At 44.5% G+C, this 27,916-nt stretch overlaps 1 pseudogene; it reads left to right on the forward strand.

Annotated features, from left to right (window-relative positions):
- Positions 1 to 21,033: 21,033 nt before the first annotated feature.
- Positions 21,034 to 22,416, forward strand: LOC142836875 (L-lactate dehydrogenase B chain-like; annotated as a pseudogene).
- The last annotated feature ends 5,500 nt before the right edge of the window (positions 22,417 to 27,916 follow it).

A 27,916-nucleotide genomic window follows, 5' to 3' on the forward strand; every position in this document is an offset into this window, starting at 1 on the left:
CATGGAGACACAGACACACACACACGATTAGATGACCACACATTCAAATATTACCACACCTTCGTATTCACACTCAAGCACATAATCTCACACAACTCACACGTGCACAGAAATATGCTGTCACACACGCACATTTTAAGTTCACAAACACACCCACCCACGTGCATACACTCAAACACCCCCACTTTCGCCCTCACGCACTATCATGCATTTATAGACATGCACATACCGGAACACATATGAACACAAATTTAAATTATTTGTTCATACTCACCCCCCCACCCACCCACACACTCAAACACACAGAACCTCACATTCACACACTCACACAGATTCACGCTCTCACATGTGAGCACTCATACACATATTCACAAACATACCACACACTCTCACAAGTATGCACTCACATACAAGCACATCCACCAACACGCTTCTACATGATCGTTTGCACATGCATACACACATGCTCTTACATGTGTTTGCTCATACAAACACTCATGCACACTCACATGTACATGTATTTGTACGCTTGCACATTCACCCACACTCACACACCGTAAGAGGATAAATCTAGCAACAGACCTTGACTCTATCAACAAGACTAAATAATGACTGGGTTTTTTTTCATTTCCTCCCCAGAAGATCATTTTCTGTCATTTTAATTTATTGTTCATTGTATTGTTTTCTCTTGTCCAGTCATTGGCTACAAAGTATGACTTATTCATTCAGAGGATCAAACAAGTTGTTTTTGTAAATAACTTTCTTTTCCATTGCCATCCTCTCGCAGAGTTTCTGTATTCTGGTTCCATTTGTTAGGTGACTATTCTATAAGGTGAGTCAGTCTTAACAGAGATGCCAGAGTGCAGAGATGAGGCAGCAACCCTTCCTCTAGCAGCCTCCCACTCAGGGTTCCCAGTTCTAGAGAATCCAACCATTAAAAGTCAGTGGGAGCCACAGAGGGAGGGAGGACTTGGGAGAGGTTAGCGCAGCGGCAACCTGGGAAAGCTGCAGGGTCAAGTGTAAGATAGCTATCCCCTCACTAGCTGCTGCCCATCCTCAAAGACGGCAGTTCTCAATAGGGTCCTTGTAGGAGCGATGTTCTGCTTATGGTGCGGGTATGCAAGACCCAGAAACATCACTGCTGCTGTCAAAACTCAGGTCTCTGATGGCCACTCCAGGAAAAGAAATCTGACAATCTCTGATGAAAAATTTTAGTCCACTAACTTACACCTCATTTGGAAAATGCAACAATTCTTTGGGATGGAGGTGGGCTGTCCTGGGTCATTCTAGATCCTATTAAGTGGACGGTATTAACCGGCACAGATACTGGATAAAAACGTTTGTACAGTGTTGGCTATTGATTCTAGGCCCGGTCAAATTGCCACCAATTCTTCAGTTCCTACTATGTGATTGACCTTCACCTCTAAGCAAGCAGGGTCTGGTCTGAGATTTTCTGAACCTGGCCTTGGAGGTTGTTTGCCTCTGAGCCATTTAAGTACAGTTCATCTAACATCTGTGATCCTTCTTCTCTTAGTAACACCCTGCTTTTCCTTTGGGGAACACTCTTCCCCACTTCATTCAAGTAGTTCAAATGTGCTTAACTCTACATCCTTGTAGATTGCCTTGGCGGGCTACTTAGTCTAGGGTTAGTAGCCCGCCTGGCAGTTCAGTTATTCCAGGGTCACGGAGAGGCACTACCTGGAAGATATGGGCTAGGAGACAGGAAGAAGGCCATGCAAAGTTTGTCAAAGCCTCCATTTATTAGGAACGAGATACAACCTTTTATAGGGTAAGGAGTTGGGGGATGGGCACAGGGTTCTGGGCTCTTGCCGCGTGGTCCTCGTTGGTCACGTAGGCAGGAGGTTATCTTCTGTCAAGTCACAGTAGGCCTGGAAGTTGACACACCTAGTTCTCTAGATAGTTTAGAATGCGGGGTGGGTTCCGCTAACAGATAGCTCTCATTAACAGCCAATTTGGGTGTGGGGTAGGTTCTGTCAATAGAACCATTCTTAACACAATTAGGGGTGTGGGGTTCTCTGCAGACTCCCCAGGGTGATGGTTCCTGTAATGATTTTAGGAGGAAATTGGCTCCTGACACATCCTGGTGGTCATGTGACTCAAATCTATCCTAGGATGCAACCACTGCTTACTTCTGAGGTAGTTATAAGACACGCCAGGTTAATGGAATACAACCCCAAGCTTTGCTATTCTCGTGTAGAAGAAGGGCTCTTCTTACACAGTTTCTGGATTTTGAAATGTGAATTTGGGGTTGTTAACACTTATTCTATTACCTCATGTCCTGAGCCTGCCTGTGAGCAATCACAGCAAAAAGCCAAGGGGAGTGACAGGTAGGAGAGAGAGAAGAGTTGGTCACGTAAAATATAGGCTGTGGTATGAGACATACATATCTATACCTTTCTTTTTAAATAAAAGAAAAAGTTTCTCTGAAATTGAAATGTACCTGGGCACCTGGCAATCTGAGCAGCAGTTGCCTGGCCCTTTGACTGTCTGCCTTTGTCTGTACCCCTGGACTTCCCAGCTGCCTAGACCATTCCTGTCTAAGCATTAATCAGGTTGAGATGAGTTTCTCTCGGCTCGAGGAAGATAAAATTTCCTCAGTCATGTGGAAGTCCTACCCTCTTCAAGAGCATGTAGCGCTCTCTTTACAAAGAATGTAAGCCAGGAAAGGTAGAAGGCTAGAAAGGTAGACAATAAGGCAGCAGTTCCTTGGGTCATGAGAAACGTTTAATGAGAGTAATTCATTTTACAGAGGGGAGTAGGAGAAGCCAGGGACAGGGAGACCTGGCTTAGGATACAAACCCTGGGAGCCACAGGCTGTGCGATGGGGCGGGGGGCGGGGGGGGGGGGGCTGGGGGGAAGGTGGGGGGTGGGGAAGCAAGTGTGTTCACTTCCATGCATCCAGCTCATATACCTGCTCACGCCCCCTCTGTGGGTTTTCTTACCGTCTGCTCCCCTGCCCTGACTTCTGAGCTATTTACAGAGAACAAGCACAGATTCAAATCTCTAACACAAACTCCAAGTGATAGAGAGAAGCCAGAGTGTTCTTACAGTTTGAGGGAGCAGAGGCCAGGAAGGGAGGCGAGGAAGGAGAGAGATTCATTTCCAAACAGCCTCTATGGGATGTCAGCCCACCTGGGGAAAGGACACTGAAGGTGATCTGGGTAGGAGGGCAAAGAGAAAAGGGTGTCCCTGGCACCTGGGAGTGAGCAACCTGATCCTGGGGCCCCAGAAAGGGAGGACAAAGCTCTTTAGGGGTGGGAGGGTAAGGAGTCTTGTAGATTCCAGTTCCCCCACCCTGCCCTCTCTCCAGGCGCCAGCAGAAGTGCAGAAGCCGGCCAGGACAAAGGACAGGAATATTGCAAGTGGAGGTTTCTAAGGACCCAGTTAGGTAGAGCCATTGAAGATCCCTTTCCTGACTCAGATTTCTGAAATATCCTCATGAGAGTTTTTATCAAACATCTCCTGTGTGCTGGGATGAGGGTTTAGGCGGGCCTTTAAATTCCCTTGACAGTTGTTCTCCGATTACTTTGCTAAGTACTTTGGAAATGTAAATTAAAGCTAGTATCATCCTTATTTGGGGAACAAGAGACTGGACTGTGGGTTTCCTGAAGTGACACCGGACACGGATGTCGAGGAAGAAAGCACCGGAAGCCATCACTAATCTCCAAATCTACACGTCTTCCTACAAACCAGCCAGCTCCTATGGGGCAAGACCATCAAAGCCTCTGTGGCTGTTCCCCGATTAACTAGAACTACAACAGAATCGAGTTGTTGCTGCTGTCGAAACCTGAGTGTTGTCATGGTGAGGATTATACTGAAGAGCTGGTAAAGAGGATGCTCGAGGCTCCTCAAGTTCAGGACTTGTCACATGCAGTAATCATTTCCAGCATCCCTGTTCTATTTTATTTACTTACCTTTATTATTATTTTATTTATTTATCTTTACTTATTCCTTCCGTAGATTTTTAAAGCAATCTATCACTCCAGTCTTTTGCACACACAAAACACATTTGATGTTTCAGATATTTTTTGCAGTTTTTATATTCATATATAATTTTCCACTGAACGGTTTCTAAAATTCCTTCTTAAATTAAATGTGTCCTGACTGTTATATCAAACACAAAAGATGCTCACGATAATAATTCACTACGTGATTTTCGATACATGTAAACATTGCATAATCTGGCTAACCCATCCTTTGTCATTTCTTTATGATAAACCCTCCAAGGAAGCATTGGGACTCTCTGAGGTGTGCAGTGTATGCTAGCCACCCTACCTGTGTGAGTGTCTCATAGCAAACCGGACCTTCTTCCTCTCTTTTGCCTACCACTTAGCTCCCATTGGAAAGACCCAAAGGCAAAATAGCCTGTTACTTTTTAATTTTTATCCCCAAATTAAATTAGATCCATGGTTATCCACACAACCAAGTTCCCTACCTCAGTAACTCCCACCAAGAGCCCCTCCCTAGTTTCCCACAAGTGCTCAGGGAAATGTGTTTGTGATGTAACATGTTGTTGCTTTAGAGTTGCTTTAGCATGTTGGAACCCATGCCTGACAGAACAGGGTACTGCAAAAGGCTAGATTACACATTAGCTGTAAATTCAGATACTTAAATGAAGTCGTTAATAAATATGACAGAAGAAATGCTGAAGACAGCCAGGGGCTACTATGGATACCAGAGAAGACTGGAGCAAGCTGAACTAGAACCGAAGCCGATATATCCAGAGGGACTTCCTGGAGGCAGTGGCATGTCTGTTCCTTGTTTTTTCCTTTTGTATTTAACTGTGATAAAAATCAAATAAACCAGCCCGCATAAGATCCTAACTTGGCCCGTGCAGTGTGGCTGTTTTATTGGCTGCAGGCACCACGAGGAAGAGGAGAACTTTAGAAGACACTCACCAGACTCTGTGCAATTCATGGCTGCAGTAGCTACCTCTCCTATCCCCAGCCCCAGCAACCACCATCTACCCCTATTATTTTCACTATTTTAAACACACAAATGATTCTGACTACTCCATAGGCACACACCGTACAGGTGCGGCTCTGTGCTGTCTTTTCAAGCCAATTGTACCATCATGCTGGCTTAATTAACTACCGAGCAGTATAAAAACCTCTGACATGTTTATTCTACAAAGCCCGAGGGTTGTATTTTTGCCCCCTGAAGACGAATTAACTAACAAGGACACGCTGCACATCAGTTTTCCCAGATGTTCATAATAAAGGAGACGCTTGTGCAAAGTATGAGAAGAACTTCTCTTCATGGTTACCAAATAGTTGTTTCCTCCCTTCCTGGCCTCTTAAGGGAGCCTGTTCCTCGCCCTCCCATCCCTTCCTGCCGACCTAGTCACACGATCCTTGTCTCTACCCTGGCAAAATCAATTTTCTGTAAAAGCTGTTCCTCGTCCCCATTAAGTGTAACCAAGGGATGCGTGTTGCCTGGCTTCCTTCCCTGCCGAGTTTTCTCCAGGCGGTTGCCAGGGAACAAAGCCTTCCCCTCCAGAAGATAGTTTCTAAAGGTTGAGATTTCTGGAAGAAGAAAAAAAATCACAGATCGCGTTTTAGCAAAGACAATTTCAGGGGGTTGTGACACTAAGCCCATCGATACAGTGACACCCCCACCAAAACTTTTAAAACCGAAATTATGTGGGGAAAGACACCACCAGCAATCACACAGAGCAGGTTATTAACCGATGGAGCAATTCCAAGTCACGGCGAACAAACCTGAGGGATAGGGTCCTTACTGGCGGCAGAATGTTGTCTGAGGTGCAAAGTTGTGTCTCACACAGTCAGACAACGGACTCGTAGCAGAGGATACAAAGTAAAGAAGACCAACACACTGCTGTGTACTGGGCAAGCTCAGAGCAGCAGAGTACCCTGAAGATCTGAAGGCAGGCAGCCCTAGCTTTCTGGTGCTATTGGCTTTGTGGGGGGGGGGGGGCTGGACTTTCAGGATGCCAGGTTGATTTTGCTGCGTGGCTAGTGTGACCTATCCCCTCCAAGTCTTCTGAGTCATCACACTAAGCATAGTGGCAGGGGTGAGGGGGAGAAGGACCGTGCTTTCTAAGAACATACAGAGTAACTAAAGGCTTAGTGAATTCACAGGCTAGCCTGTCCCCCGCTGCTGGTAAGGTGGCTTCCTTTCTGGATGCAGTCAACGTTATCTCTCTGCTCCAGAGCAGAACCAGAAGGCTTGGGAGGGCGGTGTCATTCACTGTGGGCCAGACTTGTCATTTTGCAGTTGTCCATGTTGAATGGGGATAACTGATATACAAGGAGACTTGGGCCACAACTAATCTGTGGTCTTAGATGATCTGTGACCGCAAGAAGAATGAAGGTATCAGAGATCACAGTCAAACAAGCTCCGTATCTACCGTGTCTGCCTTTGTCTCGCCACTGCCAGGCCTCACACAGATCTGGTGCATGGCAGTCAGCACAGAAAAGAGTAAAGGATTTCTTTCATCCGTGATGTCACCTCTACCATTCAAGATCTAATGCTTGACATGCTATGCCCCTCAGAACTCATCAGCCAGCCTTTGGAAAGCATTCTTAAGTTGATGGTGGCCGTGTGATTCAACCCGTGCCCTTCCATCCCTTTTTCCTCACACCAACTTCTAAATATGGAGAGAGATAAGTTCTCCCTCGGGAACATAAGTGACATGACTTTGCAGTTGTCATTCTCCGGAAGGTGACTTGATCCAATCCCACCAGGGTGTGTCGAGTAAACAATTGATGTGTGATTGGGACGGGAACAGCTTCTGCCTCTAGCCCTCAGTCTGTTTCCCTCGCTATTAGATGAGCTCATTTAGGGTGGCGAATAGAGAAGTTGCTTGCAAATAATAATTTAAACATAATTGACACGATACAGAAAACAAAAATATAGTCATTGTATGAGTGCACATTATCCACTGGTCCCGTGTGCTACATGGCTGATGCAGAGATCTCTTTGATAAGCACTGCTATTCGTCCCACACTATTGACTTGGGGTGCTCACCCCGACACCTAACATAACGCTCTTTAGCTTTTATTCTGGATTCCCTCCATTAAAATGTCTTTGGGGGAATTGGCAAAGACAAACAGAACACAGTGTCCCCACACAGGCTCTCGCAGATATCCACAGTCCAGGAAACTCACTCGCCAACGCAGAGTGGAGTAAGGGATGCCATGACCAAGGTGGGTGGCATTGTTGAGTAAGAACAAGCAGGGATCTCACCCACGGGGCATTGTACTCTGCCAGTCCCTGTGCCTCTAGGCTCACTTCCTTTCAAACACCATGCCATTTATAAAATGTGTCACCTGGACTGAGCCCCACAGCAGCTCGGCATTTCCCAAGCAAGCTGAAACTGTGGGTGTTTAATTACTGTTTTTATTACTTCCTATATGTCAGCACTTTGAGTGGTGTTCTTGAATGCATTGGCTCGCTCAGCTCATTAGCATAAACACTCACAGTAGTGCCCCCTCTCTACCGATGTGACTACTGAACCCAGCAGAGTCCAGACCTCGCAAAGGCTGGCTTCATGTTGAAGCCACTAACCATGGTGTGAAAGGCAATGGATTCTTTGCCAGCTCTGTGTTTTGGTTAGCCACCAATCAGTTTATCCTGAGCACCCCCATGGTGCTGAGGGAAGAATCCGTGTGACTGCGGTTTCCCAAGAATGTTGCTCAACATTCCTATGGTCCTCTTAACAAGGCTGATGTCACTCCTCTGGGTAGTGTTTTGAGGTATGGGAAAGGGCTGGACCACATATTATGTTAGGTATCTGTTGTTTCACTGTGTACAGCCTAGGCATAAAGAAATGTCAGGGACCATTGAATAAAATGTTAGCATGAATTGAATTTACCCATCTTTATAATACTTTATAATGTCGAAGCATGCCTATGTGTATCCACTCATTTCGTCCCCATCACCACTAGAAGTTATTCTTAATGAGTGTTATCAAGTTTCAATGAGAAGATGGACCAGCAGTTGGCACAAGGCCCATTGTGTATTATATGACCCCACATTATCTATTGCCTACTATATTTTAATTCTTTGCAGTTGGTGGACAATGTGATCCATTTCTTTCCACATGTTCAAAGATTTTTCAAGGGATGGAGAATCCTGGCTCTTTTCTTTTTGAGGTTTATATTTTATTTTTATTTGTGTGTATGTATCTGCGTGTGCAGTTGTCAGTGTGTGCACTTGTTCAGTGTGTGCTAGGGCACACAGAGTCCAGAAAAGATTTGAGCTCCTGAAACTAGAGTCTCAGGCAGCTGTGCTGCCTTGGACAGGTGCTAAGAAGCAAACTCTCGTGTTCTGGAATTGTGGAACTAGGCATTAACCACTGAGCCATCTCTCTATCCTTGAGTTCTGGGTTTTCATGATAATTTTTTTCCTTCAATTTGGTGATTTCATATTTGTTTGTCTGTTTGTTTTGCTTGCTTTTTTGGTAAAATATTTGCACCAAAATTGCCTCGTTTTGCCATAGGCTGTCTGCTGTGATGATGGGGTGCCTGGTGTGATGACGGGGTGATAGCTCTTTCTCTTACACTGAAACTTGGGGTTGAACAATATTCACAGCCAGGGGAAGGGGACAATGGGATTCCTCGCAGCTCATGGCTGCCTTTGGGACATCCAGTGAGCAGCTGTGGAGAGTGGTTTGAGGACAATGGGCCTACTGGAAGTGGCATTCCCCCAGGAAGCCAGGAAACAAGAGTCTGGGTGCTCATCTTCATCCACTGAGTTCACTGAAGAAAATTTGGCTTTTCCGCCCTCTGTGTGCACTTGGAAGGCTTCAAAATGGCCTGCATCTGTTCCCCTGATGGGAGCCACAAAAGCTTCACTACATGAAGTCGTAGGAACTTATTGAGGAGATGTAGAACTGAGATACTTGTTTCCAGTCAGTTTAAATACTTGGCCAGTCTCAAAGTTCAGAAAATCACTCTTAACAGTTAACCCAAAAAGGAAATCAAAAAGAGCCTGGAGTACGGACCTGGGAATCATTTCTTGGCGATCATCTGAGCTTTGGTTGCTGACCAGAGACTGTCTCCATGGGCATGACCAAGCCCTGGAGCTCCAGCCTTTGGGGGCATCAGAAGGCATTTCCTCAGGGCCCTCTCTCAGTAATGTTCCAGGGCTACAGGATGAACTCAACTGCAGAGCGGGTTATTTGTGCCCAGGAAGGAGATGACCATCGTAGAAGGGTATTTGGACCCAGGCCAACATAAATGTCTGGTAGGGTTATTTCCAAGATGAGAATTGCCTTTACACTAAGCAACAACTTTTTTGTGGTGTGAATGTTTCCTTTAGGGAAACCCTAAGGGAAGAATACAAGCTTAACTGTTTCCATAGAAACCGGAGATGTGATGAGGACCCACAAAATACATACCGTGCTCCAGGGACCAGGCGCTCTGAAAGGAGAAACACAAGAAAAGTTCTCCCCTAAGCACACACACACACACACATACTGTATGCGTGTTTGTGCATGTGTGTTCATGTCATATATAAACACACCATCCACAATGTCCAAGTAAATATTCATATGAAAACAAATACTAGTTTCAAGTCTGGGGGGGGGAAGTAGAGGAGCCCATTGGAGAAGAAGAACCTAAAGAAGAGGGTAGCTGTTATTGTGACACATTGCCAATCACCCATCGTGCCAAGGGGGCATGCCCAATGAAGTAGGTAGAAGTGGGATTGAATTATATCTCCCCACATTTCATACGCTGATAATCTCACCCTAGTACTTCAGAATACTACCTCATTGAAAACAGTGCTTACAGAGAGAACCAGGGTTCGATGAGGTCATCGGGGGAGCTCTTACTCTCTAATCTGCCAGGTAAACTCATAAGGGGTGGATTTGTATGTAGATAGGATATTCAAAGAGGGATGGAAGTCAAAAAAAGATCATAAAACTCTGGGCCATCTACAAGGTAAAGGTAACATCCGTGGTCAATTCTCCTATCACAGCCCTGGGAAGGAACTATCCTGCTAACAGTTCAATGTCTCCGTTCCTGTCCCTGCCACCAAGTTGTAGTTGTTATGGAAACACTGTGGTTAGAAACAGCATCACTTTCCTAGCCTCCAGGAGGCAGGCTCCTGAGAATTTACAACAGGCCCCCTTCTGTATTCTGGCCCCAGAAATGCAAATTGGCAATATGGAAGTGGTATCTGGTCTAAGGGTTCAGGCCCCTGCGAGCACACTGAAGAGTATTGAAGAATACGTTATCAAGATAACTCCTGATGAATCTCCCAACATTGTGGGTTTTATCCCTTCACTGTGGGTCTACCATGTGCTCATCTACATATATAATATAGATAATATAATTATTATATTATATAATATCTATAAGATATAATATTTTATAATACTCCCACAATGGAATATAATCTTCTGACCAGCTATAAACTCCCAACAAAGGCAGCTTAGAAATGTTCTGACTGACTTTCTCGTGACATCAAGGGGATGGATGGAGACCAGGAGAACGGAAGAGTTGGAAAGCCACTTTGTGGACAGACAAGCGTGGCCTGTGTCCTAACTGCAAAGCTGGGGTTTTGGGTTGTATACCAGATTGCTTTCTTTCCAGAGAGAAATGGTTCTCATGGGATGGTTGTTTCATTTTGATTGCTAAGACTAGGTCTCATTGTGGAGCTCACACTGGCCTCAAACTCATGACAACCCTCTGGCCTGAATTTCTGCCTACTCTCTTTTACATTTCTCCTTGGTGCTCAGGACTGAACTCGGGGCTTTGCATAAGCCATGCAAATACTCCACCACCGAGTTATAGTTCCAGCCCCAGGAATGCTTTTTAGCATGAGAAATCTAATAGCATTCCCTTTGCTCTGCAGAGTTCTTCATGGAATGAGCTTTGGAGTCACCCGACTTCTGTGTACAATCTGTGCAGGTGGCTTGCCAGTTTCAATTCAACACTTACAAGCATTGGAAACTTCCTCCTTTCTTTAAGACAGCTCTAAGGGTTACAAATCCCTTGATACCAACCCGGAAAACCATGTCAGGCTGTGGAGGGTAAGGACTTTTTCCCTTTGTATTTTAAGTTACTTAGTGTAAGCTGCTGCCCAGGGCCCTTAGTCCTCCAAAGGCTCTTTGATGAATACAATGATGCCATTGGTTCAGACGGCACCTCTTTTCTGATGGGAATCATAGTAATGTACAGCTCCTGGGTAGTGGGGCTTGGTTACCAGTTCAGAGAACACTGCAGTTGTCTGGTTTTTTGGTAGAAAAGCTCAAAGAGAGTGATGGGGCAGTGTTTTCTGTTGAAAAGAATCGGTAGTGCTTCTGCATTGAAGAACTGCTACCTCTCTCTCTTCTTTCTCTGTCTCTCTGTCTGTCTCTCTGTTTCTCTCTGTCTCTCTCTGTGTCTGTCTCTTTCTCTCTCTCTGTCTTTCTCTCTTCTCTGTCTTTCAGTCTGATGTGGGAGTGATTTCTTATTAATAAAGAAACTGCCTAGGCCCATTTGATAGGCCAACCCTTAGGTAGGCGGAGAAAACAGAACAGAATGCGGGGAGAAAGAAGCTGAATCAGAGAGTCACCATGATTCTCCCACTCCAGACAGATGAAGGTTAAGATCTTCCCTGGTAAGCCACCTCGAGGACTACACAGATTATTAGAAATGGGTTAGATTAATGTGTAAGAGCTAGCCAATAAGAAACTGGAACTAATGGACCAGGCAGTGTTTAAAAGAATACAGTTTCCGTGTAATTATTTCGGGTAAAGCTAGCCGGGTGGCGGGAAGCGGCCCGCCACTCCTACTACAACATCAGTCTGTCTCTCTGTCTCTGTCTATCTCTCTCTGTCTCTCTGTCTCTCTGTCTCTCTGTCTCTGTCTCTCTCTCTCTCTCTCTCTCTCTCTCTCTCTCTCTCTCTGTGTAAGTCAGATGGCCTGCTTGGGGTTTTCCACATGCTGGAAGATGCCCCTGCTCCTTACCACCAAACAAGCACCAGAAGGGCAACGGGTTGACATCCTTCTACAGCTCTTTCATCCGTTCCCGCTAGGCGTCACTCTCGCTTTAATGAATAGCAGTTGATGTCCGTGCATAGATGGTCCTAAATCCTGTAATGGAAACCTAAAGAAGATCAAAGCTTTGCAAGCTTGCCCTGGGCTGCTGAACTTCTTTGGGCACCGTGTTCCCATCGATCTAAGCAAGAAGACCAAAGTTAAAGGGACAGTTGAGTTCTGAGGGGTGCATATTCTAAAAGTCCACACTGCCACCCACCAACCCTTTCCCAGTCAAAGGACATTCTCAAGAGACTAGTTAGAAACAAGTGGTTCGGAAACAATGTTCTTTTCTTGGCAGAGCTGGTTTAGATTCTAATAGTAAAGGACTGCTCTTGCCTATGAACCAATGATTCTAACACAGCAGTGGTCCATTCCTTTAGTCCTCCAACTTCTGGGACACAAGCAACAGCCATCATCCTAGAAGCAAGAAAGCCAATGTTTTGGCAGAGCCCAATAACTGGCCCACACTTACTAGCTGATAAATGTGAAGTCAGTCTTAGACTCTAACTGGAGTGATAGCAGAACTGTCAATCTTTGCAGTACGTCTGTGCCATAGAAATAATACATGTATCTACACAATCCATGAAACCTTATGAGCACATTCATAAAATCACTGGGAAGAAATTGAATTGTATATCTTTATTTCTCTCTCCATCTATGTATACATTTTAATATCAATATTGAAATTGAAACATATATTGACATATATGATCTATAGCAATGCACAACTCTCATTCTATAGGGATTTGCTTTATGGAAGTCCTTCTGTATAGGTGCTGCTTTTATTGGCTAATGAATAAAGCTGTCTCAACCAAAAGCTTAGCAGAGTCAATCCAAAAGGGAAATCAGAACAGAGATATATATAGAGAGAGATAGGCAGAGTCAGGGAGACGCCATTAAAGGAGAAAGATACCAGATGCCAGCCAGAATCTTACCGGTAGGTCACAGCCTCATGGGGATACAAAGATTAAAAGAAATGGGTTAATTCAAGATGTAAGAGTTAGCTAGAAATATGCCTAAGCTATTGACCAAACAGTGTTGTAATTAATATAGTTTCAGCATGATTGATTATTTGTGCCCAGGTGGCTGGGAAATGAACAAGCAATCTCCTGGTACAATGGACGAAGGGTCCTTTTTTACTGCAATAGACTGAGGGAAGTCAGTCATTATTTCCCAGTTAGAACTTAGAGGAAGTCAGAGGGCTGATAGGATGCCTCGATGCCTCAGAAGTTGTCAAGGTTGATGCCACAAGGTGGAAAAGGAACTGGTTCCAACAATCGTCCTTGACTTGAATGCTGTGGTGTGTGAACGTGTATGCAGACAAACACACAGGGAGTGTGTGAAGGCCAAAACTAACAGCACTGCTAAATACTGAGTCAGACTTCAGGTCTTCACAGTCTTAGCAAAACCATCTGGGGCCCACTTTGTCACATAGAATATATTGTTTTCCTCAGCATAGTTTATTCTTAAATGAACAAATACTTGAAAACATTTCAAAAAAAATCCCTCCCCATGAATCCTCCTCCCAGCCAGCACATATTTGATATTTCCACCAGTAATTGTAAAATAACAAATGTACAAGACTTAAAAGCACCATTAGAAAGGAAAAGAGAAAATAAAGGTTTTCTCCTGCCCCTATCTCACTTTCAAATCCTCTTCAGGCAGATGGCTGCTTTTAACATTCTCTCTCTCTCTCTCTCTCTCTCTCTCTCTCTCTCTCTCTCTCTCTCTCTCTCTCTCCTCCTTTCCCCTTTCTTCTTCAAGAGTTTCATACACCTTACACTAAGCAGCTTCTGTCTTCCTTTAGTTGGTGTATACCATGGTAACCTAATCTGCTGCAATAAACTAGATTCACTCAATGGTTTAGTTGCAGTAAACTAGATTCACTCAATGATTTAGTAGCAGTAAACTAGATTCACTCAATGGTTTAATTGCAGTAAACTAGATTCACCCAATGGTTTTTGTTGCCGATGGAAATGTGTGCGATATGGCTACCAATACCAGCGCTGTGTTCTGGGCTCTCGTTCTGCTAATCACATTGCAGTTACGTTTCCATCTAATTCAAAGACTGCACAAGGATGCTGCCGGATTCCTTAGATTCTTTCCATTTGCCTACCCAACCCCAGTACACATTGCACTTCATGGAAAGTAACCACAGTGCCCTTGTACTCTCTCCTCTCTTCAGAGTCACCCATCTGAGGGAATCACCTATGTGACTTCCATACTTGGAGACCCACGGAGTTTTGCTAATATTCACTGTTCCCATGAATACTCTTATCCTGCTTTGTTCCTGGCTGCAAGGACCTTGCACCGTCATTCCTCTTCAGCCTCCTCCAGCACAGTCTCCATTCACAGCACACTTAGCTCATTCTACAGGCTTGGGCCACCTCTGCAGCTGCTGTTGTCCTTGGAAACCATCCCATAGCCCTGGCATCTGCAATATTCTGGGGTCTCCACAGTCTGTACCTTCAACGGTGGCCTCCTAGTCTTTCTTCAGGGACTCCAACCATACCATATGATGCCAAGTCTCAGCTCTTCTCCACGATCCCTTCTATCCAGTGGCCTCCAGTGCAGTGAAGCCCTTCTTTCACCTGTGGTGTCTCCTTTCCTCCCATGACGTCATGTTTCAGAATATTTGTTCAACTCTGCAAAGATGCGTTGCATTTTTTAACTATGTAAAGATGTGTTGCACTTGTTTAATTATGTAAAGTGTGTTGCTGTTTACCTTGCTTGCCTAAGGAACCTGATTGGTCTAATTAAATGCTGAACAGTAATAGTGAGGGAGGGGGTATAGATAGAACTTCCAGGCAGGGAAAGTAAGTAAGAGGAATTTACACTCGAGGAAGAAAGAAAAGTAGACAACAAGGAGATGCCAAGGACTAGACAGATAGACACGGAGGAATACAAGTAGGACATTGTATTGATATTTCATTTGTATTTTAATAAATAAATCTTGCCTGAAGATCAGAGAGTAAAACAGCCACACTGACCAATCATACAGACCAGGCAGTGGTGGCTCACACCTTTAATCCCAGTAGACACACTAGTTTGCCATAGAAACCAGGCACTAAAGGTGCACACCTTTAATCCCAGCACTAGAGGAGTATTAGATGGCAGGAGACAGGTTTCACTCTCATCTGCCCTGGCTTCCTCTCCTGCCCTGCCCATCTCCCTGCGGTTTCCTGTGACACCCACAGCTTGCCCTGCACAGCATCCCCATGGCTTCCCATAGCAGGACATACAGAATGGAAGATAAAAAGCCCCAAGGCAAAATAAAGATGAATAGAGACAGGTTAAAAGAGCGAGTGGGACAAGCCTAAGCTAAGCCCAAGTGTTCATAATTAATAATATGTCTCCATGTCTTTATTTGGGAGCTGGTGGACAGCACAAAGAAAATGCCAGCTACAATGCCTGACCAGTTTCTTCTCATGACCCCTTCGACCCAAGGGTCTCCACTGCAACTGAAGCTGCTCTACTTTCACTAATGGCCTCTCTTGACATCCCACGATGTCAAACTTCAAATGTATTACGTATAAGAGGGGTTGAAGCAGCGTTTGAAATGAGTTGGGCATGCAGCGGGGATACCAGGGGAGCCCAAATGGACTCCTGCCCTGGGGAGATCATGGGGTCCCACAGGTCAGGGAACCCTGATTGCTCTTCGAGCAGGTGAGGGAGGGTGACTTGATCGGGGGAGGGGGAGGGAAATGGGAGGCGGTTGCGGGGAGGAGGCAGAAATCCTTAATAAATAAATAAATTAAAAAAAATAAAGTTAAACTTTAAAATTAAAAAAAAAGAAAAAAAAAAGATGTATTCTTCCTTCACCGAGAAACTCCGTGCTGTGGAGCTGTCTCCAGGAGCCCTTTTTGTTTAACCAGGCTTTTTCCCCCTTCTTTCTGAACCTCCCTCCACACCCTCGTTTTTTTTTCCTTGGAAGAATTTGATCTTTTGCCAAAAATAAATGAAATGCTGGCTCCAAGTTCAACTCAGAATTTACTAGCTGATAAATTGAAAATGGAGAGTGGGCTGGGAGAAAGTGCAGAGAGGGAGGGAGGCTTTCATTTGGGGCAAGTACGAACTTGGACTGGGAAGCTCTTCAAATGCCCCATCTGTGCTGAGTCACGTGGAGGAGGAGGTCAGGGGCTGAGGCTGGCTCCCTGCCAGCCTCACTCTCTGCCCAGGTTGATGAAGAGCCTGGAATGGAATGACAGCGGGATTAGACTTTCAGTGTTTTAAATATAACGTTAGACACCACGTGCCTGACACAGAATGAGCAAATAACCTAGGTCTCCATGTTCATCAGACTAGCGCCGGAACATAAGTGTTTCTGGGAGCTGACTCCTACTGTGTCCTTATCCTAACTTCACCCGCTCCGACCCTGCCTACCATTCTCCCGTTCTCCTGCAATTGAGTCTTTCCAGATGCCTCTGGTTAACAGCGAGTGAAGTGGAGCCTTGGGAGGAAAAGCATCGGAGACAATAAGCCTTGCTAAGACTATGGCATGATGGTGACATTAATTAATATCCGAAGCAGTTTTGGGAGATGAGTGATGTTATGTCCATTTGCACAAGGAAGATGAAGCGCTGTGACTTCAGCAGCTTCTCCCAGTCGACCAAGCTCGAAAACACAGGGCTGAGATACGAATCTAAGAAGTCTGCTCTGTTCCTCCAGTCCTGGCAGTGTCTGCTGCCTGTCAATCACCTCTATATCACTATACCTCGGAGAATAAGTACAACTTCATGTCACTGATGTGTCTTCTACGGCAAGGAAAGCCAGCAAGGGTAGTTCCTTGTGACCCTGGTCCCCTTCCCACAGTCTCCTTGTTTGAATCCTGTTTCTTAGATAATTTTGACATTCAGACCTGTGTTTTGTTTTGTTCTGCTTTCTTACCACATTTTATTACGAACAATTTAAACACAGAGCAATGAGCCTACATGTGCTCCTTGTGAGCTCCATCAGCTGAGATCAATCACATCTACCCATTTCTCCACACCCTTCTTCATCTACCAAACCCATCTTGCCTTCCACATATCAAAGTAAGTCAGACACATTAGCTTAGGATGTAACTCAACACTTCCGTTCCCCTCTGTTAGGTCACACAAAGTAAGCACCATGCCTAACAATTACAGAGGGCTTGCAGCCAAGTGCAATGCCAAGCACTTTCTGGGTGCCACATAACTTGATCCTGATGGAAATCTTATGTGATCCCTGCAGGTACCACCTTCATCTTGCAGACAAGAGACCGCATTACAAAGGATACAGGCTGGGTTAATATTTGCTTGCTAACTCTTCCAATGGCCTTTGCCTGCATGAATTCATTTCATCAATTATCTCTTCTGATACCTCCTAGGGCCAGTACTGTTGCAATCGAGGAAACAGAGACTTAGAGAGAATGGTCCAGTTCATAGTAACTACGAGAACTTGAGTGAACTGAGGATGTAAACCTCCGCTCCGCTTAGCCTTGCCATTGGCTCACTTCTCCAGTGTAGCATTCCTTTCTACTACCATATTCTCACGGTTTCCCTCTACTTAGCTGTCAGGTCTCAGGGACAAGAGTCGTGAGTGGGAAACTCCCAGGCCAAAATGCCCCAGTTGCTGGGAAAAGTGAGAACAGATGGTGTTAGTAAGCTTTTCATTATTACAGCAAATGCCGGCTTATAAACAGCTAGCCCATAGAAGGAATGGTTCCTTTGTGCTCACGGTTCCAACGGTCTCAGTTCAGGGTCACTTGGCTAGTTGTTTGGGGCCTACAGAACCCCAAACTCACACAGCAGTGCTTCTTCACTCCTTGCTGTTAAGTTAAGGCCCTCACAAGACGCTCAGGACAGTAAAGCCCTGGGCTGTATCATAATATAACAAAAGGCACAATGTAGGATGAGTTGGGGGGAAAAGGGACCACTTGTCTCCCAGTCACCCCAACATGGGCTATGGCGCATGCACAGTATTTGCTGTCTACCATCTCATTGTATCCCTATAGCAACATCTCTGAGAGCCAGCTGCCAGTATCCTCAGGGTTTCAGATGAGGAAAGACTATGGAAGCTTAACACGGAATTCAAGGTCACATTACCCCCAAAGATTTGGCTGGTTCCAAATCTGGTGTCACTAGTGGGGTTGGGAGAGCAAGGGCAGACACAGCATTTCAGTTTGTGTTTGTTGTGTTTTGTTTTCCCGGTCTGGTGCTGTATTAACTGGTATGCCAGGGTTAGTGAGTAAAGACATCCAAGGAGCCTGAGAGATTAGCCAAGCCTAACATTGGAAGCGCTTGGCCACTTGTTACATAAACTTTGCTCCAGAGAGTCCTTTGATACAGTTCTGTGGTTCCGAGCCCAGGCCCAGGCTGACACTGTGAGTCTAAAGCTCAACCTCTCTGTGCTTCAGTCTCCCTGGCTTGCAGAACAGAGAGGATTGTACTTACGCATGAAATAGTTGTTAGGACCAAATGATATAGGTAAAACCTTCAGCTGGCACAGTACTCAGCAACTGTCGATGAAAAGTACCTTAACCTGTCATTTATGTGATAGGACTTGGGTACATTGATATGCTCAGATGACTTCAGGTGAAATGGGTTCATTCTGAATACATGGTTTTCAAGATGTCCAGAAAGTCCCCAACTACGTAGAGGAGCGTCCCAGATCCGGAAAAGCATACTTTACCTTTAGACTGCTGCGTCCAGGACACATGGCAAGCCTGGGATTTGGGAGCTTCACTGTGGAGGAGAAATTCTTTGTACCACCCCCTCATTTTCTACTTCCTTCCTTTCCTTCACTTTGTAAACAGGAGATAAACGGACATCACATTCCTCCAACCTGGGTCTATTACCCATTTAATTTGCCTATTCATTTCTTTTTACCCCAGTTCCTGTATTCTAGTCTCTATTCCTCAATCCCATAGGTAACCACTCCCACTGAGCTTAATTTATATACATCATTTTATTTGTATGTGTTTTTTAAAACCCTTCATTTTCTAACACATGTATTTTCAGTTGAGAAAAAGGTATTTTTATGTATCTTTATACTTCTTCATTCTTACTTTTCTAGAACAGGATCTCACTACACAATATTGGTTGGCCTGAATTTATTCTTTAAGCTAGGTTAGCCTCAGATTCATAGAGGTCCATCCTCCTGTTTCTGCTTCCTGGTGCTGAAATTAACGGTATGTACCTACCACCATGCTTCTCTCTTGCTTCTTAATTCTTCTCTAGCATTGTTTATAAATGTGTCTATGTTATCGAATGTTTATCCAGGTTCCCTCTTCCCTCGCTTGCACAGCTCACATAGTCATGATACAACCTACCTAATTTGCATTGGCAGATTTCCATAATACCCTCAAGTTCCCATCACTACAAACACTACAAAGAGCATACCCCAGCACGTCCCCTGTGGACTTCGCTGAGATGTTCTTGGGATGGATCCCTATGTGGGATCCATGTTAATTTGTCTAAGTAGTGTCAGATGGCTCACTAGCAAACCTGTTCCTGGCAGCCCTCCCGGTAGCATCGCATAACTCCCAACTCCACATTGCTCTTGTAGCATGCTGCGGTTGTTGCTGCTTCCCGACTTCGAGGGAATCGCTATTTAGTCATTTCCCCATCATACCCACTCCAGATCTTCCTGTGGCTCCTTCTGTTTGGGCTTCTCACCTAAGCTTTTCTGGTGTCTGTTTGTCCTCATCACTCACTCATTTTAGTCTCTTCCACTCTCTAAGGATTTTCTCATAACTTGTGGCTTCTATTGCTTTCTGAACAAGAATATCCATGGACCACCTTCTCTTTCTGTCTTATCTGAAAATGTTGTGATCATCTCCATTTGTTATTATCTAGAGAACATCTATGGTGATGATATCTATACATAGGCAGAAAGATGTCTCAGGGTATAGAGGGTCTTATAGTATTGATCAAACTGTCCAAGGGAAACAATTATTTGTTAAGGACTCTTGCCATGAAAGGCATTCGGAGTGTCACAGATTGTCCAGAATACACATCCATTCAGTATCCTATTAAGTTAGTCAAAATTTGCCTGTCTTTATGGAAGGTGGCTGAAATTATTTATTCAGCAGGAACAGTAATCCCGAGGATTCTTCCGTTGTGGACATAAAAATGGCTGCTCATAGAAAACATTGCTCAGCTGTGTCTTTGGTCCTCTTTTCCTTCCTGCTTTTTTTCTACCAATGCACACATACGGTATAGTGAAATTCACTCTTAATGTAAAGGATCTGTATTTCCCTTGCTGCATTATTCTCTCCTGACTCCATTGTGGCCTGACGGAAGCCGCCTCTCGCTTTTCACTTTGAATGGAACTTTTCTAGAAGGGTTTCACTGTCTTCCATTCTGGACCAGATTCCCCCAGCAAAGTCTCCAATCTTCTGTCATCACACACTCCACTTTATTGTAATGATTGTTTTCCCTCACAAGATATCAACAACCGCAGGTCCAACTGCCCCTGCCCTGTTCCCCTGTCTTGCTGAGTGACAGACAAGCTGTGCTTCTAGAGGACCAAGTCTAAATCGGTACAGTTATAAGGACTGAGAGGGAAAGCATAGTTCCTGCATCACCTACATCACAGAGTTTATATGAAAATAATTGTTTTTAAAATTATAAGGTCCTAAAAGCTACAATAAGAGAAGGAGATGGATCTTTGGATAGCATTGTGCCTATTAAAAGAAGTTTCGAGGTTGAATGAGGATTAAACAGTTCTGAGATCCTAAGATAATTCCTTAAGTCTGAAATTGCCACCAACAGAACGCTGGTGACGGAAGGGAGCCTGAAGATTGCTCTGTCTAGATACTTTGATTTGAAGTAGAACTTGACTAGTAATTGGTACAAATTGTTCAAATTAAAAAACTAAATCCCAACAGTACTCAAAGAAAGTTTATGTCAGTGGATGCAGGGTAAGGGGTCTTAATACCTCTATGTAGATTTGTGGCCTCTTATTTAAAGAGTTGAAAATAGGGCTCACAAGGCGGATGACTCTGTGGCGGCTCCCCTGTTTCACTGTTCTGCAAGCCTTTTATTGTCTGGGCAAGATGGTAACCTTTAAGGAAAAGTTTATCAGATCTGCTACAGATGAGGAGAGTAGCCAATCCAAACAACAAGATCCCCACAGTGGGAGGAGAGCTCATAAAAGTTGCTATAGCTTGTGTTCTCAGCATTCTGGGAAAGCTTCTGGCTAATGAAGCTGCCTTTGTGGACATCTTCAAAGAAAAACTCAAAGGAGAAATGATGGATCTGTTGAAGTGGAGTTTATTTCTTCAGACTCCTAAAGCTGTGGTGGATAAAGATTACTCCATGAGAATGAACTAACCAGGGCTCATAGAAACCCACAGAGACTGAGCTAACAATCAGGGAGCCTGCATAGGTCTGACATAAGCCCTCTGTATATATGTTATGGTTGCATAGCTTGGTCTTCTTGTGGGACTCCTAACAGTAGGAGCGGGGGCTATCTCTGACACTTTTGACTGTTTTTGGAACCCTTGTCTTCCTACTGGGTTGCCTTGTCCAGTCTTAATATGAAGAGTGGATGGGGGTAGACTGGGAGGGGAGGAGGGAGAAGAAACTACATTTGAGATGCCGTATATGAAAGAAGAAGAATAACATTGCTTTGTGACATCCAATTCTAAGACTGTGATGCTGATTGCAGAAGTCCACTGTCAGGAGAAGGGGAACTTCCACTTGGTGCAGAGGAATGTCGGTGTGTTCAAGCTCATTTTAATTCAGATCATCAAGTGTAGCTGTGACCACACCATTGTTGTAGCTTCTCACCCAGTAGAAATTCATACCTATGCCACCTGGAAACCAAATGGGTTACTTCTGCACCACGTGATTAGGTATGCTTGCAATTTGGCTTCTGCTTGGTTGGTTTCGCTATGTGATGATGGAGAAGGTTGGCATTCATCCCAGCAGCTGCCAGGGGTTGGATTTTGGGAGAACATGGTTAACTCCAGCATGGCTGTGTGGAGTAGGGTGAACATGGCAGTCGTTTCTCTCCAGGAATTGAATCCAGAAATGGGAACAGACAATGACAGAGCTGGAAGGAAGTATATAATACGTGGTGGTGGAGAGCGCCTTTGAAATAATTAATCTAAAAGGATACACCACTGGGATATTGGGTTAACTGTGGCTGTCCTCACTGAATCCAGTTGAAAATCCAATCTTAGATTCATCCCATGTCAACAATGGTGAAGGGAATACATAATGCTGAGAACGAAGTCTTCCTCAGTCTCCCTGTATCCTTAATATTCAGTGATTAACCAGCATCATCAACTAGAAGCTGAATGTCATATGATAAATAAATAAATATTAATAATAATATTGTAAAGCAAGACTTTCACAAGGCTGATAAGGTTGCTCAGCTCAGGAAGCATGCAGAAACCCTGGGGAAGGTCCAGAAGGATCTAAGAAACCTGTGACTGTCAAGTTCTAGGTTGTAAATACCAACCTACAATGCGATTAACCATGGATCTTTAGTCTTTAACTTGTGTATAGGTCACAGTTTGTTTCTTCCTTGATATGAGCTCACAGATCAAAGCCCAGGCTTGTTTAATGCTTGTGCTATGAGATCTTGAACAAATAAAGTTAGCTATTCAAATGTAGGAAAGGAAGAAAAAAGAAAAGAAGAGAAAAGAAGGGCTCACAAAGCAAGATAGCTTTATTTCAAGTAAAGTAACAGGACATGTCAGAAAGGATGTCAGGAACACCATCAAGATTCACAACAAACGACATGAGTGAGGGTACTCGAGGGTTCAGTTATTGTCTGGAGATTCCTTTAAATCCATTCAAGGGAAGAAGGATTTTGGTTATTAACGGATGTAGTAAGAGCAGGCTTTTTGTTTTGTATTGACTGATATATTAGGTCATACAACTATTTTTCTATGGCCTATGTCCCTTTCCCCATAATGCATCTGATTTTAGCCATATGCAGTATATATATGTATGTATTATACATTTGTATAATGATGCATAGGCACAAGATATAAACAGGGGATTCTCCCAAATGTTTTCTAGAGAACACAATTTTGCCTTGCTATGCATACACACACACACACACACACACACAAAGTTAAGATCAGATTATCAGATTAGCCTTTCTGTTCTTTATACTCTGATATATTTGAATAGAAAATATTTGTTTGTTGTTAGAGGCATAGACACTTATACTATTGTCCAGAGAGGTGTATACATGTAGCCTGATGGAGGTAGGGGTTCTGAGTGGCTAGGTGTATTGAGAGGAGTACCATATACATGATACAGAAAGTTAGGAATGAGGCTACGAAGATGGTTATAGAAGAGAAGGGTCATGAAGAACCCAAACCAATTAGGGGGTCCGTGGAACTAGACTGCCTCCTAACCTTGTTGGCCTCAGGTCTCCTTGATTCTGCTCTTCACATCCCCTGAGGCATGTAGCTTTGTGGGAAGATGCAATCTTACTGCACGTGTTCTCTGAACTCACCCAGCTGCCAAACAGCCTCCTCTTTGGCTGTTGCCAAGCTGACCTTTGAGTCCAGCTTCCCACAAGCCATTTATTTCATAGAAGCATCGAATCATCAAATTCTCCAGTGTTTTTGCCTTTTTCCCTTTCCCCTCTCACTGACCCGTTTCTCCTCGCTGACCCGTGGAGAAATAAGCAAGCAGAGATGTACACGCAGGGTCAGAGCCCCGTTGCTTTATGATCCAATGCACACCCCACTGCACATGCTGGCTATGGCGTCTCTCTGAAGGAATCCAGCTCTAGATCTCTGAGTTCCAAGCCGAACAAAGTTGCGCCCCAACATGCACACAGTTTCCCAGTACGGAGAATTCACTGTATTTACATTTTTTCTAGTTGCTACAGAAATTAGAAACAGTGGCAAAAATAACCCCAAGAAGGAGTCCTTTGTGCCCAACTGTTTTCAAACTAGATTTTTCATAAGTATTCCACTCTCTGTCCAGAATGAAGCCCAGAGTGCAAAAGTTCACCTCGAGCGATGCCCACTGCTTTGCTTTGGACTTTCCAAGAGGCTCACAAGGCTCCTGTTTTTCGTGGCCCATCTGGCCATAAATTGCAATCGACATTAATTTATGAAAACAAATGACACCAGCCCACTCCACGACATTTTGAAATGGGAGAAATAGGCGGGGCATTAAGGCAGGAATAAAATGAAAACATTCAGACCCCATAGCTGCCCTGGCGACATCCCAAACGACACAAGAACTCAGAGAAGCCCTAGTTCGAGGCATGCTGCTCTTGCAAAGTTACAGAGATTTAGTCACAAAGCCATGAAGTGAGGACTCGGTCATAGTGTGGCAGGAAATTAAACACGTCCAGGGCTTTTCTCCGCCTGACTGGAATCACCCTCCCATCTGCAGTGTTGGTGCCAAGGGTGATAAACAGAGCTAGGGAACAGGTACTGGGTCATGGAGATGAAGGGATGTGCAGCTGATAGCTTAATTAGTTCCCTCCTGGACAGGAGTGAATTCATTCCTGGGACTATCACCTAAGAGCTGGGAGTGTGTGATTCCAAATAACAGGAAGAAAAGAAAAAGCATGCGTTAGTTATTGCTTTGTTGCTGGAAACAAAAATGCCTGAATAAAACAAAGACAAGGTTGATTTGGGCTCAGAGTTCCTGGGTATAGCCCACCATGCCAGAGAAGACAAGGCAGCCAGAGCTTGAGATGGCTGGCAGTGTAGCGTTCATTATCATGAAGGGCACCGTTCACCTCAGCAAGATTTCTCCTTTTCCTTTAGTCCAGGGTCCCAGTCCATTAAAGGTGCTTCATTTCACCTCAATAACCTAACCTAAATAATCCTTCACAGATAGGCCCAAAAACTTGTTTCTGTTGTGATTCGAAATCCCACCAAATTGTCAGTCAAGATTAAGTATCATAAGGTGCTTCACAAACACAAAGATGTAGACATGATTTTAGTACCCTTATTGTGGCACCCCCTCTGCCAGCATGAAGCAGACAAGATGTCATCGATAATGTTATGCCCGTTCAAATAACCCTGGGAATGATGTGAAGACAGTGGACTTAACATGTTTGCAAATCCAAGGCGAGGCAGCTGGGCCTCTTTTGGTCTCCACTTCTTTGGGTGCTTGGACTTGACAACTCTGGGTTTTCAGGCATGAATAATAGCAGTGAAAATGGGGGTATGCACAAGATTCCCCAGAGTTCCAAGAGACAATCAGTGTATCTGCACAATTCCCTCGCATCTTAAAAGACTCTATTCAGTATAAAATTTTAATCGATGACTGAAGAGGGGCTGCCATCATTACCTTCTAGTTTCTGTCCTACCTAGTCAAAAGACACAAGAGTCCTCAGACCTCTATGAGGATAGAAGGGAAAGGCTGAGTCACTGATGAAGGATATAGCTAACTATTCTGTAATAATGGAGCATCTAGAAGAATGTCGGAGAGTAAGAATTGGATCTTAAAGAATCTGGGGCTTCCTATTTCATCTGCTGGTATCTTTATCTTAAGCCCATTCTTTGGTCATTCATCTGCCTAGCTCCCTGTAGATCTACAAGGAGATCTGCCCTGACTTCAGAATCAGTTGGAAAACACAGAGAAGATGACCCTCCATCCATGGCCTTTGGACCAGGAGATGTGACTCAAGCGAATTTCCATACAGAATGTACTGTGAGGAGAACACTCAAGACTATGAGCCGCAATTCCCCGGAGAGGACGTGAAGCCAAGCGCTAAGAAATGGTACCATGTGTGAACTGTGCACATCTCTGAGGATTGTCACTCCACCCACTGTTAAATGTGCCTCTGTGACAGACAGTCAGTTCTTCCCTCCGCTCCAGGCAGCAGCACATACACCGGGTAAAAGATACAATGAAAGGATTCTGCTCCTTCACTAGCCGCGGCATCATGGTACAAAGAAGAGTGTAATTATCCCTTCATCAGGAAGGGCTTCCCGACTGGTACCACTGAGAAAAATAACCAGTCAAAGAAACTTTGGCAAGAGCTTTCCTCCAAACACCAGCACAGGCGATTTGGTTTTGCCTTTAATGAGACAGATAACCCACACGGGACAGAATTCATTTCTCTCGTAATGTATTCATCTGGCTGATCCTATCCAGCCGCCTTCTTGGTTGGCCCTGAGAGCCATGAACGCTCCCTCTGTTGTAAGGAGCCATGTTCTCCCTGTGAAGTGAGAGCCTGAGGTCCAGAAGCCGGGTCTCCATTGCCGGTGAAAAGCCAGGACTGCTCCACACTTTCCCAAGGCTGACTTGAGAGAAGCATGCAGGCTGTGAATCATTCAGAATGGAGCGAGGCGATGAAAGGTCTGCAGAGCCAAAGCGGAGAGAAGATCCAGGAAAAGATTTCAGAGATAACGAGAACCGTTCCCCGGGCAGGCAGCTTGCGGAGAAGAGCAAGCGAGGCTCGGCCTCAACAGCTGTTTATTAACTCGCGGCCGAGCCCGAGCCAGCTGTGGTCTACTGAGGAACTTTTTCCACCCCAGATCCTTGGCAGTGAAAAAGAATAAAGCTGAAAACGGATGGCACCAGATCGTGTTCATGATTTATCAGTTTCATCTTGTCACCACAAATCAAAGAAACCTATTCAAGGAGGCAACGGCAAAGGCAAAGAAATGTATTTGATATGAATCAGTTATTTGAGGTCAATCTGGGAAGTTTCGCTGGAGTGTAAAAAAAATAAAATAAAAGCTAAAAAAGAAAAAAAATCCAGTGGTTTCTCATAGCAAACTTTCAATGGATAAAGAATTTAATTTTGGTTAAGGATGGAGCTTGGTGATAGACTGGACTGCACACTTAGCATGTGCAAGGCCCTCGGTCCAATCCCCCAGCAAAATGCAAATCTATTAACAAAGCACAGAGCACTGTGTCCCAAGAATCAGAATAGAACCCCCAGGATAACCATCCCTCCCCAGAGGATATTCAGGCCAGTTGCGGAGGTGCTCTGACCCCCAAGACCGTGGTGGCTTCTCCAGTCCTCTTGGAAGCAGTATACTGAGAGAGATAGATCCCGTTAGGTCTGTTGATTCTTTCCCTGTGTCCCTGTTTCAGGGCCTTTGAGCTTTGCACTGTGAACTCTCTGGAATCTGTGATTGGAATATGTGGTTGGCTCCTTCCCATGCTTGTGTTGCTCTCTGGACTGTCCCTGTCCCTCAAGTTGTCCTAGAGGGTCTCATCTCATGGAAAGACATCTCCTTTTGCTTCTGCTTTTTGTATATTTAAATGATAGTAATATTCAAAACAAAAAAAAAACAGATAAAAATAAAGAATTAGAGCACAACACTGAAGTAATACTCGTGGGGGTGTATATGGCTCCCAATGGCCATGCTATAAAAACAGAGTGATGGTTTCAAAGCAATCACTCTAGCTTCATCTTTGAAAACTTAAAAAGAACAGTGAGAGCTGGCTTGTGGTGTGGAAGCTCAGACACAGGGATTGAGTTTGAATCCCCAGCAACTACACAAGAAAGTAGGATATGGTCACAGGTGCCCATAACCCCTTTGTTGGGGGAGGGGAAGGCAGAGACAGAAAGATGCCTGGAGCACAGGGGCCAACCTGCTGAGCTGAAGTGGTGAGTTCAATAAGAGACTCCTTTTCAAGGGAATAGGGTGGAGAGGACTAGAGGAAGGTACCCAACATTTTCCCTGACTTTTGTATGAGCATGTGTGGGCTTGCTTGTATGAGCTTGTACATGCGCGCGCGCGCACACACACACACACACACACACACACACACACACACACACACACAGCATATATAACCAAAAACTAAAACAAGAAATTGAAAAAAAAACCAGTAAATTTAAACCAAAGTCCATAACAGAAGGAAGTGATAGAGATTGATAGAAATCAAGAAAAGGGAGAAACTATATAACTATGTGTGTGTGCATGTGTGTATGTGTGTCTTACAATGATATATAAGCATCATGTTTCTGAAAGCATGTAAAAG

Source organism: Microtus pennsylvanicus, chromosome 17 (assembly GCF_037038515.1).
Source record: "Microtus pennsylvanicus isolate mMicPen1 chromosome 17, mMicPen1.hap1, whole genome shotgun sequence".
Classification (NCBI taxonomy): Eukaryota; Metazoa; Chordata; class Mammalia; order Rodentia; family Cricetidae; genus Microtus; species Microtus pennsylvanicus.